Below are 12,522 nucleotides of genomic sequence, written 5' to 3' on the forward strand. Positions count from 1 at the left end.
AGCAAGCACACCCCTTGCCTATTTGACTAATGAGCAACCACCTGCTAGGAACAGACTCACTATTGTGCTGGGAACAGACTCACTATCGGTCTGTCAGTACATTGCTCAAGACAGGTATCCATGTTAGTACATCCATGTCAGTGAGAGCTTTCACTATGGCATCAATACATTCATGTCAGCATTTATGTGTTAGTACATCAGTCATGTTAGGTGTCAGGTGTCAATACAGACAATCGCATCAGGTATTAGTACATCAGTTGCATTAGTCAGAAAATGGGGAAAAGAGAAAGTCTATCAAAATGGCGACCTGTCACGAGTCTCCTCCTGCATTGACCTGTCGAGAAAGAAAGAAAGAAAGATCTATTAACGTCTCTAAAAAGCCAGAGTGGCCTATGAGACCATAACCAATACAACTAGTATCATTATCTCTCATCAGAGAAGAAGAGATAAAATCAATGTATAGGTCTATATGATAGATTGGAATGAGAAGTATGGAAACTGAAAAAGCTGAAAAAAACTAAGTTTAAAAAGATTAAAAAGAGTGTAGAGTATCTTCCCCTCAATCTATGGAATCCACAAGACTTTGCAAACTACCTCCGACTGAGTCAGCATGCCAATCTGCCTCTATAATGAGCAATCTTGATGCGAATGTGACGCATATGAGCATGCCTATGTTGCTGAGTAGGTACTTTAAGGCGTTATGCTCTGGGTAACGCTGTAGCTCTAACAACTGTGATGCCGCCTGATGTTCTACCTTGACAACGCCTATCAGTAGGAGATGTAGTGTCTGCGGTGATAGCGACTGGGGGTTCAGCTACGCTAAAGAAGTTTGTAACTGCTCTTTGGAGGGGTGGATGATGCTGGGGTCGCCTCCTATCTTGTAACAATGATGCTTTTGTCATTGGAGCTCCAATTAAAAAAAGGCCCAAACATCTTTGGTCCTCATGGTCCATCACCTGTCTTAGTGGTCCAAAGCCCTCCTTAAAGAGGCAATGATAGCGGCCTCAGATGTCATAGTATACAGTACATCTACAAATGTAGTGCTCCTCGGTTTCTGGCTCCCACCCACACAGCTAGCACATCCTCTCATTGGTTGCAATATTCTTCCATCGACTTGTCTCAATTACCAGCTGATGTGATGAGGTGTGAATCTAACCAATAACAACTCAAAGTCTGTGGGAAAGTTGAGCATCCATGTATCTTGGCCTCACTATGAAACCGTCATCAGAAAGCTGTAAGAAGTGACTTTGGTATTGTGCCATTTTCGTGCCTAATGGGAAAGGGGGCTTGGACCAAGTCCTTTATGTCTCCACTCTAGTGACGTCTGCTATGATCACACTATTTAGCTCTCCACGACTAAGGTTCAAAGTAGGGCAGTTGAGGCTGTAATCCAACGGTGGCAGTCTATTTGTACTCATGCCATGTAAGTTCAGCCACGTGCTCATATGTGCATACCAACACTATCTATCTCCCTTTGTTGCAAGCTCTCTTGAAGACTCCAGAGCTAGTCTAGGATATTGGTCTTTAGGGAGCTTCCATATCCTTTGGAGGAACGTAATTGTTTGGAATAATGCCTCAACTACCATGGGTGCAGTGCTCAATTCTTCCCAGATGATCTCTTGTGGTACTGAGGATTTTGCCCTTATCAAACGTGCTATCATCATGACCAGCAGTCTTTCCATGTGTTCGAAATCTCGTCAATGTACACTTATCAGTTGATTGGGTGACACCCACTCTTTGAGAGAAGTCCCCTCCAGCTAAACAGAGACGGTATCTAATAAAGGAGTAATGCAGCATTTAGTCTACCTCCTTCAAGGTGTAGAAAGTTTTCATACTCACAAAATTGTATCTACTAGTCCCAAGCAGTTCCTGGAAGTGGCAGAATGAAGAAAAAAGTAAAGATGAGTCAAGATTTCTAATTTTTCTTCATCTTGTCCTTTCATTAGTGAGTGAGTCTCATGCTTCAAAGCTACAGTTTCTAAAGACCTACACAAGTTAGACAATAAAACATTAGCTAAGATAAAATCACACAATCAAATCATCAAACATATACACTCTACTACATCTGCACACGACACATTCATGAATGTGCATAGCTTGTGTATCCATCAGAATCCCTTATGTCCCAAAGTTGTGACTGTCACATCCTAATAGGACTCATAATCAAGAAGTTCTGAGTCCAACTCTTGCTCGATGAATCGCCTGATACCATCTGTGTTCACGTAGTACGTCTGCCATAGTTACATGCAACAGAAACAGGAATGGCAATGGCCAGCTTTGCCACAAAAAAATGGCTAAAGGCTAGGTGGCTAGGAAATGGCTACAAAGCGACTAGAAAGTGTTAAACGTGTATACTTTTCCACTCTTCAAAATGTGAAATAGAACTTTGAGAAGCACAGTAACATAATTGCTCAAGATAATGAGAAAATCAGCAAACAAGCACTAGAAAGGAACCTTGGAGTTTTATGCAAATAGTCGAGGGTTTTCTAGGATTACAATGCTCATGAAATATGAACTATGGTTGGCATATAGTGATCACCAAGGCTGATGGATGGTCATATTGCAAGGAGGGTTTGCAATAGTATATGCGTCACGAACATGGGCATATCACAAACAATGGCATATCATGATACGCGTTGGAATCCATTGAAATGTATCCATAATGTCATAATGCTTTTCTATGGGGTCTTTTAACAACTTTGCACACGTGATGATAACTCTACTCTCACATGCTTAGAGCAGAATCGCACCAATGGAATCATATTCACTTCCTTGCATGCAATAGATATTTGGAAACTCTTAGTGCAAGATGTACTCAGTTCAAGTACCATCATAACGCATTACTATTTTGGGGCAAACTCAATAGATGGTACTTGTTTTTCTTTTTGCAAATAAAATCTGGCTAATTATATTACTTCACAAAAAACCTTGAATACAAAGAAGTGTTCATGCTCAACAGACTAGCTGGAGCTGATGATGAGTCACAGATATATCAAGTGTACAAGCCTCTCAAGGCGGTCTAGGCGGGATGGGGGAAAGAAGCCATGGAGGGGGGGTGTATTACCATCTAGGGCTGCCTATCTGCATTATGAAGAACACGTCATGACCACCCCAGGTGTGCGTGAAGTGAGAGCGGAACTCCTGACCAGCTGGAGACTTACCCTGAACTTGGTCCTATCGGCCGCGGAGGGAATGGATGATGGAGGTCCAGAGCTCTGCCAAAGTCGCCTGTACTGAAAGCCTCTCCCCGCTGAAAACCTCCTGACACTGCACCTTCCAGATGTGTCATCCAGTAAGACTCCCTACGATCTCCCATACCTCAGAGCGGTCTGTTGCAAGCTCAAGTACCTAGCGGATGGGTAGAGCCTCCAAGCCGACCACTGTACACGACCTAGCCTCAATGATGAAGATCGTATTCTACATCCCAGCCTCGTACAAAAGGTGACAGCCTTGGCTGATGGCCCTAGTTGATTGCCTGCTAGCAAAAATCACCCCATGAGATACATCCAAGGCTGGGTGCTATACAACAAAGAATGCGGTATGCTCCTTGCCACACGAGCTGCGCCGCCTCACACAACCAAAGACAGTGCTTTGGAGTTTCTAGAGACTGTTGTGGGCAGTGTTTACAATCTCCATCCTTCTGCATCTGGGCTAACCAGCTCCCCATTGCCAAGCCTCCATGTGCCAACAGCCATAAGAAATGCGATACCCTCCTCGGCCTCTAGCTATCCCATAGGCAGTGCCAGAAAATCCGTCGGAAAGCATCCATAATGTTGTGCTCCGCCCAGTACCTGCTACGTGAGGGCACCCAGTCCATGTTCTCCTGCATCAGAGGTGTCTGCCAATCTTGGCTGTGTACTCCAGGAACCTCGATGGCTTCTTGGTGACCACAGTGGCCGGCCATAGCCACTCTCTAGGGTCCCACTCTAGCTCATAAAGTAGCCTGCTCTCCCGTATCCAAAGGCGCCACTCCCGAAACTCCTCCCAGAACACATAAGGGTCCAAACGTCATGTCTTCCCCTGAAGGCCAACCACCCAAATCCTCCTCCACGGAAGGCTAACTATCCCCTCATCCTGTTGCTCTCTGTCAAGAATTGGACGCCCCTCCTCCTGTACGGTGAAGAAGGTCCCCTGTGGGGCACTGCCCACTCTACTTGCCACCTGTAGGGGGATACCTGTAGGTGGAAACCTAGCGGCCCATACCTCACCAGGCTCTATCGGCTCTCGTAACGGGGGGTCAAGCCACTCCTGGGATATCGCAGCGTCAATCTCCCTTCTCCTCAACTTTGCTCCTCTTTGGCAACCTAATGCCTGCTGCAACACCTCCTAGTTCGCCATCCTGTACACCTCCGGTCATGTCTCGATGGTATGAGCAGGGCCAACCCAGTGGATGTGGGGCCGCTTGCCAATCTGTACCCCCTCCCGAACTCTGATCTAGGGGTTCCAGATCACCGGCTGGCAGTCTATCTCCTCCTAGCCTGGGGGGCTCTAAATAAGGGCATTACAGAGGCCCTACCACACGCGAAGTAGGCTGCGGAGGAAAGAGAATTTGGGGGGCGTGATCTGGGCCATTGTGAAGATCCATCTCAAGGACAGCATCCGATCAGTGCCACTGCACTCCTGGAGGTACTCCTGCAATAGGGCCTTCCATGTCTGCCCTCCTAGTGTGAGACTGCAGACTACTAGCTTGCCTAGAAGGGCCAGACTCTGATACTCTGGGTCTATGATCCCAAGCCCTCCCTCTGACCGATGCCGGATGATGTTCGCCCATGCCACCTTGGCCCGAGAGTCCACTACACAGAACGAGGAAAAGCACCAACACGAGGCAATGTACTAGGCCGTCGCTAGGAGGACCTGGTAAACCACGAGGGCTCGGCCCACTAGGGAAAGGTGAGCAATACTCCAATAATTCAGCTTCTGCCGAATAGAGTCAAGGATTGGAAGAAACTACTGGGGGCAGGAGTGATGTCGAGTCCCACTCGGAACCCTAAGTAACGGACGATTTGCCCTTTGCACACCCATCTAAACCCCAAGTGGACGCCCCACTCCATGCTAGAGTTTGGATCCGTAAGGAAGCCAAACGACTTTCGCCAATTGATTCTCGCTCCCGCTACAATGCAAAACACCTCGAGAGCTAGTCTTACTCTCTCCAGCATCAGCTCATTGTCCTCTATGTAGAGTGATGTATCATCTGCATACTAATAGGCGTCACATCCCCCCCCGTCACGTCGTTTCACATCTGCTCACGCAATCGCGGCATCACCAGTGCCCGTTAGGACAGGTCGCGCCCCCCACAACTTTTCGCCTCCCATCGGCAGCCCGCCACGACGTTTTGTTTCGCCATGGCAGCTCGCCACGACATTTTACCCCCCATCGGCAGCCTGCCACAACAGTTCGCTGCCACAGCAGCTCGCCCCCCCACAACGTCCGCCCGCTATGACAGCTCGCTGCGACGCCCCTCCACGACAGCCCATCACACCCATCCGTCCTTCCCCCCACCCCCAGCGGCCTCTGCCGACAATCTCCACCCACTCCAACAGGCTCGGCCACCTAGTATCCGTCCGCGAACTGCCGTGCACCCCCTCCTTCTACTATCCCTGCCGTACCCACCCCTCGCCTTGCTGCCCCCCAGCGTGCTGCCTTCGTCCGCAACCTTGTTTCAGTCCGCGGGGTCCAACCCCCCCCCCCTCGCCACTGTTCCCCCCACCCTCCAGTTGCTCCCTCTCCTGCAACAACTCTTTCCCCCCCCCCCCCCCCCCCCCCCCCCCAGGTAGCACCGTGACGTGATTGGTAGTTTTTCGCAGAAGGGTCACGCAATGGAAACCTCTGGTCAAACGCCGGCACACTCAGAGAGTGCCCCCCCAGTCAAACACCTTGCATATCGTCCTCTCTGAGGAGCAACTCTTAGCTGTCCGAGCTAAGGAGCTGGAGCTAAAGAAAACATCGATTTATGGTCAGGTAGTATGACATTCCCCAGCCAGGGCCCAGCTTCAGGATTGGCTTCACTCCACGCTGCGCATCGACATAGCACAGATCGAGGAGGCGGTCCTATTGGGCCAAGGGATCTTCATGGTCAGGCTCAGCTCGGCAGACGCAGCTTGCGAGTTGCTTGCCAGTTCACCATATGCATCCACGAAGGGAGTCATACACATGGTCCCTTCGTACAGTGGCTTTACTGTGGAGGCATTTGCACTCCACAACAGGTTTCTTCGGCACCCGGTCACCCCTCTTTTCCCCGGCTTGGCGATAGAGTATCACCAGTTGGTGGAAGACTTTGGACGGCTCTTCGGTACTATCCTTCCCGCGTCCTTCGCGGATGCAGTGACAGGTGCAGGAGTCCCAAAGGTACGGGTGGTAGTGAAAGAGGTCAAGAATATCCCACAGTTCCTAGAGATTGGCCCGTTTCTGCCAGTGTACAGAGTCCCGACTCTCAGCCTGGCTGATAGATGCATTGATAGTTCCACCTGGAATATCTATCACCCCTTTGGTTCGGCCGAGGGCCACCATGGGGGATTTGAGTTCGCCGTCCAAACCGGCGGCAAAGCGTACTTGCATGCCTCATAGTTTCTCCTCTTCATCAACAGCCTCCACACTGAACAGATGCCTGTTCGGTCAGTCATAGGTTTCCCCAAGAGCTTACACCTTGCATCTTGGAATGTGAATAGCCTCCACTACAGTGGGGCACATGGCTCCACAAAATTGATTGTTCGGCAGGACCTGCAGCCTGCCCTTGCCAGACAGATCGACATCTTACTTCTACAGGAGCACAAGCTTACCCCCACCTAGGCCCAGCGGGTAGGGAAGGTACTCCCAAGCAGCTCGTACACTTACTAGGAGCACGCCATAGGTGCCCACGGCAGGAGTGGAGGCGTGTGCACCTCTATTGGTCCGAGTCTTACCGCTTGTGTACGAGACCACGGGACGATAGTGGCAGGGAGGGTACTATGGATCAGATTAGATATTGGGGACTCGTGCCTTGGAGTCCTTAATATCTATGCCCCTACGGAGGTTAGGGCACGCAACAGGTTCCGGGTGGAGATCGCGGAAGGACTCCCAAAGGTGGACTCCTAGATTGTTGGAGGAGACTTCAACCACCTGGAGGCATTGGAGGACCAGCAGGGCAGAGGGAGAAACTACCAAGGCATGGCCGAGGAAGAGTAGGAGGCTTGGGAGGTCTTTCTACTGCCAATAGGAGCACGCGATGCTTGGAGAGACCCTGCCTTTCACAGAAGGGAGAGGTCGCTAGAGTTCTCTTGAGGATATAGGTAGCTAGGTGGAGCCCTACTAGAGTGGTTGGACAGGTTTTATGTGGGAGAGGGGAGAGGCTCTCGGGGAGGCCAGATTGGGTAGTAGGCGGGCACCACGTTGTCTGATCATTGCCCGATTCTCCTGACACTAGATCCCCCAGCATTTGCCCTAGATACATGATCTTGTCGGATCCCTGACTCGATCTATAGGAGGGAGGAGGTGACGAGACAGATAGAGCAGATTTGGACCAAAGAGTGGAGTGGGAGGGACCAAATCGCAAAGGAGGTTGCAGAGGTCCTAGCTGAGTCGAGCAGAATTTGCCAAGAGGCACCCATACAAGCCAGGCAGCAGAATTGGGACGAGAAGAGTACACTTCGGTAGGACCTGGTAGCCACGCAGAGATTATCACAGGAGATGCTAGGGGATCCCACTCTCCATACATGAGGTACCCGCGCGAGAAGCCATTGCCGGCCTAGAGGACAGATGCTTAGAGTTCTCTTTCCGCACCTCAGTAGCTTTCTGTTCGCGGAAGGGGGACACAATGTGCAAGGCGTTTTTCGAGGTACACCAGTCTTGCACCTCAGGAGAGCAGATATGCAGTCTCCGAGATGAGTATGGGAGGACCCGTTCTAGCCCCAACGAGGTGATGGAGATTGCCACCGACTACTACAGTCACCTCTTCCAGCAAGAGACACCCTCAGCTAGAGGACTGCGATGTAGACAACAAGTCTGGGATTACATCCCGTCCCTTGTCACAGAGGAGATGGGACGCTCCCTCCTAGCCGCCTTCACAGAGAAGGAACTAGAGGAGGCTTTCCATACACAGAGGAGATGGGACACTCCCTCCTAGCCCCCTTCACAGAGAAGGAACTAGAGGAGGCTTTCCATACACAGAGGAAAGTCTGGGTTATATCCCGTCCCTTGTCACAGAGGAGACGGGACTCTCCCTCCTAGCCCCCTTCACAGAGAAGGAACTAGAGGAGGCTTTCCATACACAGGACGGGCAGAAATGGCCGGGAGAGAATGGCCTCTCTAAGGCTTTCTTCACTACCTTCTCGGAATTGGTGAAGGACATATTTTCACCTCAAGACAGATACCAGGGATCGGCAGGCCTTATCAATCTTCTCCCCAAAGGGGGAGACCGGTTGGAGCTTTGCCAGTGGAGATAGGCTTTGTCCAGGATAGGAGTATCCTGGACAATGTATTCACCTTCTTTGAGGCAACAGAGTGGGCCCAGCACAGTGGGCAGAGACCGACTGTACTACTCTTGGATTTCGAGAAAGCCTATGACAGGGTGGACTGGGATTTTCTAGAGGGCACCATGGTGAGGTTGGGCTTCCCCCAGGCTTGGATTCGCGGGGTCTTCGCACTCTACAGACCTGTCCTGACTTATGTTATGCAGTGGGGCCAATTAGTCAGTTCATGTAGTAGCCTCGCAAACCACATTTAGATGTAGTCAGGAGGATCATGAGATATGTAAAGGGTACTACAGATTATGGGTTGTTTTATGCATATGGAAAATCCCTTGACTTAACATGGTTTACTAATGTTGATTGGGCTGGTTGTGCCTATGACAGGAGGTCAACCAATGGTTATGCATTTGGATTGGGCAGTAGTGTGATCAATTGTGGCAAAGTAAGAAACAGCCTACTATTGCATTGTCTAGTACAGAAGATGAATACATAGGAGCTGCCTTAGCAGCTTGCGATGCAATCGTCCTCGATTGCACTGCATTGTATCAAAGGAAAAGCATATTGTACTAGTATTTTCATAAGGCATCACAATCACAATATTGGCCATTGTTGTTGAACCATGCCATATGTTCCAAACATGCTGAAAATTTCCAGCCAGCATAAACATCAGATAATACTGAGAAATAGCCCAAAATTGTTACTAGAAACCCATTGGATACATCCATAATTCATGTTTCTCAACTGTTCTGACTTGAAAGCCATAGTGAAACATATTTTCAGCATCAACCATGGCTGAAATTGTCAATGACATTTACTAACATGCTGTTGTCCATGAAACTAGCTATAAACCATTGAAAAGTGAGCATAAACTGATCACTTGCTTATTTGAGAACTAATCACAAAATGTTCCAAATGTGATCCCAAACTGACCACAAACTGATTGCAAAATTTGATCAGAAATTGATGCAAAACTGATCCCGAAAGTAACCATAAACGGTTCTCAAACTAATAAAAAATTAAGCTGAAACTTATCAGAATTTTTTACATCTATTGGTAAAATGTTGAAGCTCCACCAAGAAGCATATGAAACTTTACCTCCAACTTTATTTGCAGGCCTTTCTTCCTCTTAAGCATTGTGATGCTTTATATTTTCACATTGCTACTATGCCAACTTAACCAATATGCAACAACATTGCAGCCAGTTGACCAGCCTCTCATATGTACCTAATATGCTAGGAGCACTAGATGCACAAGAAAATATTCTTGTTTGCATACTTTGGATCATTGCAATGGATTGTGCATGGGAATTTGCATACTACCGGCCATACAAAGATACATTTTCCCATACATTATATGCATTACTGGCTGTATTTTCCCTCATGAACAGCACTATAGGGAGCATTTGCATGATGAGCATTAATACCATGAGTCCCAAATACAGTGGGTTGTATATATGCATCACCAAACTTGCCACTTTGTGCCCCAACATCATGCCAATATTGCTATACATGGGGTTATGCATATTACCAGCTATACGGAATACATTGGGCCTTGTATATCATGCATTGGTTGCTACATACCATAAGGAGTTGTATCATACATCTCCGTATGTGGTCCTTGACCCACCATAGCATGGAAACTAGTGCCACCACCAAAGTAATATGTCTACCCTGTAATTGCATGCATGTCCTTGTCCAAAAAACATTGGATTGGCACTTTCAAGTTAGCCTTGCTATGCATCAATTGCCCCACTGTTATCATTTGCTTATACTGACTACCCACATTTGAAACATCATGCTGATGTATTGGCTCTTCCTTCGGTGCATCTTGCTATCTTGAACCTCTTGAAGACGATTTCCTCTTCTTGCCTTTACTACTTTCTGTTAAGGGATTCAAAAAGTGCATGAACTAAGGATAATTTGCCAATCACGCAAACATTTTTGTTGTTGTTATTAGCCGATCTTTAAAATGGTCATCAAATTCCTCTTGGTCTTGCGGGTCATCAACTTCTGATGGCCTAAAAGGATCCACATTTTGGTCTAAACCAATATTATCATCTTGTTGTCCATACTGCACACCTTATCGAAGATTGGGCACTGCATTTTCCCCAATGCTTTGTGCATTTTCAGATCGAGAGGCATCATTCTTGCTTGATCTTATCTCATGATATGAAGACATTATTGTTGTAATCCTCAACTAAATACAATTTCAGCACCAGAGCAAAGCATGTGACCGTCAATCAGGCACCTTGGGCCCACCAAGTCAAGGGAATTGATGGTATCAATTAATGGTATCTTGGTGATGGAACCATGGAACGAGTCTTCCTTTTTGGATAGGGTGGTAAATAACTTGATTTAACACTAATTACAGCTAGCATAAAATTCACATAAGCTAAAAATGCAAATATTATCACTTTAATCATGGACATCAGACACCTTGTTGGCCCTAAATTAGTGCCCCTTGCGATATTTATTTATCTTATATGGCAAATGGAAGGAGTACAACTGAGATCCTTTGATCTCCTCGGCTAATCCAAGCACCTCTGGCTATTAAAACTGACTAGCAAGCCTCCAAACCAGTTTGCCTCTCGGTTTGTTTTGAATTCAGTCCCAAATTTGATATTGGCTAGCTGGCCTTTTGAATATCCTTGAATTTTCTCAGTTTTAGTTACTGGAATTCCAGTCCTAGACCCTCAATTCTGAGCACACATCCAAAGGTGGCTGTCAAAACCCTAATTTTTGTTGTAAGTAAGGGTTTACAGCAGAAGTTGATTGAAATTTCTTCCTCTAATGGCTCAAACTGTTGGAAAATGTTGAGATAACTTGAGAGATGGCTGGGGGATGAGAGAGAATGTTGTAGAGAGAGAAATTTCAAAGTTTCATTGTAAGAACCGTTCGAAAGCTATTGCTGCCCTACTCAAATAACCATGGAGGCTATCACCTACAGCTTAGGACCATGAGAAAGACTACTGCCCCCTCCTATATGTTGTCATCTGCACTAGAAGGATCTTGGGCTATTGTCACCTACTCCTGGAGGGCTCCAAACTATTGTCACATGCTATAGGATTGATCCCTGTTGGTTGCAAATCACGTTAACAGCCTCTCTGTGCTCTCTAACAACCTCCTCCTCTCTCACAATGGCTGGAATAGACTTCCACCAGCCCCTAAAAACGTCGTTCCCACTTGCATGGGCAAGTTTTGCCAAGTGGCAGCCTTCTAATCCCATTTTTTTACATTATCCAGATTATTAGATTAATTTTCAAAGCATTAATTCTGAAAAATAATTTAATAATCATTCTAGTGCTTAGAAATTTAATTCCACCAACCAATAATTAAATTGGCTCGGCCAATTTGTCTTCCAAGTATCCTTGAGTAGTTATTGACCAGGTAGACTATCATTAATTAATTAATTAATTAATGCCTGGTCTCTAATGTCATCACTGACATTAGTTGCCAATAAATTGGTCTAGGCCTAAATTTGACACTAGATACAACCTAGTACGTGTTAGGCTTAACTTATTACAACTTTTGCCTTTGATAGAAATTGCATCCTTACAGTCCATGGCCTGTTACCTTGAAATAATTGCCATGTGCATCACATGTATTGAACAGCCTTGCATATTTGATAAGTAACGTAATCAATTGTTATTAGAAAGATTAAAGCATCTCAAAATTTCACGTCCTTGTGACAAGCTCAATTTCCAAAGGCATGAATGAGGGGAAAGATGGAGATGGGATGGGTGAGCCAAGGGGACAAACTGCTGAAAAGAGGGATTAGTGTGGAGAAAAGAAAGGGTAGGTGAATGCGGTTCACGTTTCGCAAGAGGGACAGCTGCAGGTGGGCGGCCAGCAGTAGGGTGGGATATGGTGGGATTTGAAGCTACACCTGAGTATTCTGTTTTGTCTTTTCTGGATGCTGCAATGGTTCCATTTCCAAAGGCATGGGCAAGGGGAAGATGGATCAGATGAGACAAGGGGAGGGATTACTGAAAAGAGGGCCTAGTTTGGAATAAAGGAAGGGTAGGGGAAGTGGTGGATGTTTCACAGGAGCAGCAGCTGTGGGCAGGTGTGGGCAGTAGAGT

General features: G+C 47.1%; 1 protein-coding gene across 2 annotated transcripts in view; it reads left to right on the top strand.

The window, feature by feature from the left end:
• LOC148015820 (methionine aminopeptidase 1A-like) overlaps positions 1 to 12,522 on the top strand; it is a 185,330-nt gene that overhangs the window by 151,273 nt on the left and 21,535 nt on the right. The window lies entirely within an intron of this gene.

The sequence above is a fragment of the Lygodium microphyllum genome, chromosome 23 (genome assembly GCF_053477565.2).
Source record: "Lygodium microphyllum isolate KBCC chromosome 23, Lygodium_microphyllum_v1.1.10, whole genome shotgun sequence".
Taxonomy (NCBI): Eukaryota; Viridiplantae; Streptophyta; class Polypodiopsida; order Schizaeales; family Lygodiaceae; genus Lygodium; species Lygodium microphyllum.